Source organism: Leucopleurus acutus, assembly GCF_964270905.1.
Source record: "Leucopleurus acutus genome assembly, chromosome: 16".
NCBI lineage: Eukaryota > Metazoa > Chordata > Mammalia > Artiodactyla > Delphinidae > Leucopleurus > Leucopleurus acutus.
In genome coordinates, this window is record NC_139158.1 from 20,658,058 (window position 1) to 20,662,862 (window position 4,805).

Sequence of the window (4,805 nt, forward strand, 5' to 3'; positions counted from 1 at the left end):
GAGTCACAGCTGACTCATTTTATTAGGAAAGAAAAAACTCCCCAGAACTTTCCACCTCCCAGCGAGTTCTGTTTATATCTCATTGGCCACAGCTGTGTCATATTGTTACTGAACCAGGTTTGTTTGCCTGACATGCAGCAAGCTAAACCCTGAGACACTGAGGTCTGCAGCAGAGAAAGGGTTTATTCACGAGGGAGCCAAGTGAGGAGACAGGAGAGCAAATCTCAGATCTGCCTCCCAAAAGGCAAGAGGCTTGAGATATTCATGGGATAAAGAAGCAAGGTGGTTGTAAGGTGTGGGGAAAGGTGATTGGAAGTAGGGAAAAGGTGAGGTAATCGGTGCTCTGTGCAGGCTTAGTTTTAGTGTCGGTGGTCCCCACTAGACTTAGCCAGCCTGAATTGGGCAGAAGCCGACTCCAAATTTCTGTAAAACAACTTAAGCCCCTGTTACTATAGGGACCCATATGTCAGAAGCATTATCTATAGAGGTGGTTAAGAAGTCTGGTGATATATTACCTAGGCTACGTGAAACTTGGAGGGGGGAGGGTATGCAATTAGAGAAAGGGGGAAAAAAGAACAACTAAAGCAGGCTTAATCAGTAAAGGAAGGTTACAAACAGAGGGGTTTCTAACAAGTTGTTTCCTTATCTGCAGTTCTATAAGACACATTCAAGGATTTCTGTTAAGGCACCAGCTTCTGTTAACCCTATGGGGCACAGTCTCAATATGGCCACCCTATCTGCAAGGGAGGCTGGGAAGGCAAATTATTCAGCTAGGCACATTTCAAAGGAAAAAATAGGGAATCAATATTTACAGACAAATGAAAGTGTCTGCCAGAACACAAACGTACCACCACCACCACACACACACACACACACGCACACACACGCACACACACACACGCACACACACTCACACACACAGAAGATAAATTGGACTATATTAAAACTAAGAACTTCTGTTTGTTCATCAAATAACTCCATAAAGAGAGTGAAAAGGCAAACAGCACTGGGGGGAAAAATGCTGAAAAGGAAATAAATGCAGAATATACATTTAAAATATATAAAAGGCAGACAACCCATTAGAGAAGAAAAAGGCAATAGAAAAGCAGTAACTTCACAAAAGAGAGTATCCCAATGGTCTATAAACATTTAAAAATGTACTCACCGTCATCAGTCATCAGGGGAATATACGTTAAAACCACAACGAGTTACCATTTTACACCCACCTGGATGACTAAAACAAAAGATGGAAATTAGCAAGCGCTGATGAGGATGTGGAGCAACTGGAACTCTCATACTCTATTGGTAGGAGTGAAAATTGGTATAGTCACGTTGGAAAGCACTTTGGCTTCTTTTGGAGGGGGGGCGGTACGCGGGTCTCTCACTGCTGTGGCCTCTCCCGTTGCGGAGCACAGACTCCGGACGCGGAGGCTCAGCGGCCATGGCTCACGGGCCCAGCCGCTCCGCGGCATGTAGGATCTTCCCGGACCGGGGCACGAACCCGTGTCCCCTGCATCGGTAGGCGGATTCTCAACCACTGCGCCACCAGGGAAGCCCTCCACTTACTCTTATTCTCCCTTGCCTCATCCTCCTTCACTTGGCTAACCAAGCCCCTCAACTTAAGCCCCACTTCCTCTAGGAAGTGTTCTGGGAAGTTCCCTCAAGTAGATACCCTGTACTGTGCTCTTTGAAATGCTCATATTCTGCCTGATATGGAACTCACACCTGGAATTCTACCTCTACACTGAGCAGTGCCTATTCATTCATTTAAAAGTCATTTATGGAAACTAACACAACATTGTAAATCAACTATACTCCAATAAAAATTTTTAAAAATTAAAAAAAAATTATTTATGGAGAGCCAAGTATATGTATGGCACAGTGCTAGGCACTATTTTTGTCTCCTGCTCAGTGCCTGCCGCAAATTATATAGCGAATAGTCACTGAAAGAATTAAGGGCCAGCTTGAAGCAACCAGGTCTGAGATGGTGGCTGGCGATCAGAAAGAATGTGGGAACACCGATGGGTGGGGCCTTGTCTCAGCTCCAGGGAGCAAGATAAGTCCTAGGGTAGAGGGAACTGAGCTCTCCTAACCGGGCTGGTGCCCTGAGGTCAGCCTGCACTGGGAACCACCTGATAGCAGCCAACAGGAATTTGTTCTACAGGGCTCAGGCAAGGAGCCAGCCGGGGCTGGGAATTGGGCAGACCCTTCGATGTTGTGTCTGTGGCTAATTTCTCCTTGGCTAGGGTTCCGCGCCAATGAACCACTATGCTGGAGTGTAGTGAAATGTTTAAGCCTAGGGTTTTTGCAGTCAAAGAGAGTTACTTAAGTTCTCAGAGCCTCAGTTTCCTTTTCTGTAAAATGGGAATAAGACTTGTACCCATTTTGTAGGCCGTTGCAAGGATGGAATGAGATTATGTATATGATATATCAGGCTGGTATCTGGCATACAGTAAAGTTTTATCAATGTTAACAATTATTGTTATCTAGGCTTGCTTTTTTAATTTGCAGTATGTCTGGGGGAGATAAGAGGAGCAAAACTTTTGCCCCAATTTGGAGGTATATCTTTAGCTATCTCTAAGAGCCCCATGTATATAGCAGCCAATAGCAAATGAAAGCTCCCTGCTTGGACCTGTGCCTTCGCAGACTTCCCTTTGGCTGGGACATAGCACAGAACATCTGGGTCTTCCCCAACATGCTGCGTCTGTAAATGAGGCCTAAGGCCACCTCAAGAAGGTGAAAAGTCTCAGCGCTCACTAACCATACCTAATCACAGTAAAAAATCTGAGGATAAAAGGACTTACTTGGATATCATCAAAAAAGCTAGATTTAGCAATAAAAGGGTTATCATGGGATCAAGTGGAGAAGAATGTAGGCCAAAGGAGGTTTCAAAGAGCCATAGATGAAGTCCTGTGTTGCAAAATGTAGATGTTTAAATTATGGCTCTGGCCCAATGCATTGGAGCAGCTCTCTCTCTCTCTTTTTTTTTTAACTTTTTAAATTTCTATTGAAGTATAGTTCATTTACAGTGTTGTGTTAGTTTCAGGTGTCAACTCTCTTTTTAAGCCTGCCCAGCATCTAGGGCTGGCTGGATTGACAGTGAAGGCAGAATGACTTCCAACTTTTTGCCTGACGAACTGCATAGATAGAGGCACCAGTAGTTGACATTTGGAGAAGATAAACAGATTTGGAGAGGGAAGAGACCAAGTCCAGTTTTGAATATAGAGACTTTTGAGGTGTTTGAAGGGTACCGAGGTAGGTATGTTTAGAAGGCAATTGAAAATGTGGATCTGGAGCTCACAGAAAGTTATATAAAGAGGGACGATGAGAGAATTCCCTGGGAATCCAGTGGTTAGGACTCCACGCTCTCACCGCCAAGGGCCCAGGTTTGATCCCTGGTCAGGGAACTAGATCCCACAAGCTGTGCCGCGTGGCCAAAAATAAAAGAAGATGGAGAATGAGAATTGTAAATAACAAGGGACAATGTCCACTGTGGGCAAGAACAAGACACCCCAGGGTATAAAGTAGAGTGAGAAGAGGACTAAGGAGAAAACCATAGAGAATTGCCATTTGGAGAGGAAAAATGGAGGAAGGAAAGCCAGCAGAGAGGATGGAGAAGGAAAAAACAAGAAGGGAAGTGAGAGCAAAATTAGGGCCTAGCTGTGAGACCACCAGACATCTTAAGGAGAATTCTGATTCACAGGAAATGAAATTGAATTTTTTTTCCCCAAGTCAAAAGAGCTTTTATTCATTTTTAAAATATCACATGTGAACCTGGCCCCTTGCGGTCTCTGTAACTGGATCACTCAGATCTTATTCATCAGCCCGCTGAACTGTTCCTTTCTCAGAAACACAGATACCATCCACAAATGTTCTGATATCCTTGTTTTTAACTGTTGTGGCTTTTGCTGAATCAAGGCAGCTGAATTTGACACAAGTTCAATGTCGTTTCCTTCAAGAATCAACTCATCTTTCTGGGCTTGAGATACTGAACAAGCAACACCTGGCCTCATCCGAGCCCTGCGGATGTATTTTCCACCCCCAAAAATTCCGGATTTCCACAAGAGAACCATTCTCTGAATAACGACGTTGATGGGGAAATGAGCGTACACAGACCTCATCTGGTAACGGAAGCCCAGTGTAACACCCTTGATCATGTTCTGTACATGACTACAGATAGTGCGAACAGTGGCCAGTTCCTTTCTATTCCCCCACCATTTGTCAACCCGGAGCCTCTTCTTTTTCTTCCCAAGGAGACTGAGTTCTACACTGATGTGATTGAAGTCCCTCTGCAGGGTGCCTCTGGGGCCCTTCACAATAACTGTGCGTCCCTTCAGAGTCATGTCGACATTTTCTGGAATGTCGACAGTCTGACTGCTGAGAATGGTCTTCATTCTCGCAGTAGATGTGGCGAAGAGCTGAAATTGAATTTTAAAGGCATGAAAACATAACCTCACTCATAATGAAGACATGTACAATAAAACAATGAAGAGGTAGTATTTTAAAAAAAAATCTACCAGACTGGCAAGAATGGAAAAGTTTAACACAGTGTTTGAGAGGATGTGGGGAAATAGACACTTTAAAATAGTAAAGATATACACTTTTTGGCTTAGTGATTCCATTTCTAGGAACCCACTGGATGGATATGCTTATACATGGGTACAGAGAGGTTTGTACAAGGATATTCATTGCAGCATTATTTGTTGTAGCAAAGGGTTGGAAACAACCTAAACGTCCATCAATCGAGGACTTGCCAAATTAATAATGACATGATTTCAGTGGAATATATGCATTTCAGTGGAATA

The 4,805-nt window shown here is 43.9% G+C and overlaps 1 pseudogene across 1 annotated transcript; it reads right to left on the reverse strand.

Moving 5' to 3' along the window:
- Positions 1–3,813: 3,813 nt before the first annotated feature.
- On the reverse strand, positions 3,814–4,400 carry LOC309973817 (large ribosomal subunit protein uL6-like; annotated as a pseudogene). The gene has a single exon. The product of its transcript is annotated as a large ribosomal subunit protein uL6-like (transcript).
- Between the last annotated feature and the right edge of the window lie 405 nt (positions 4,401–4,805).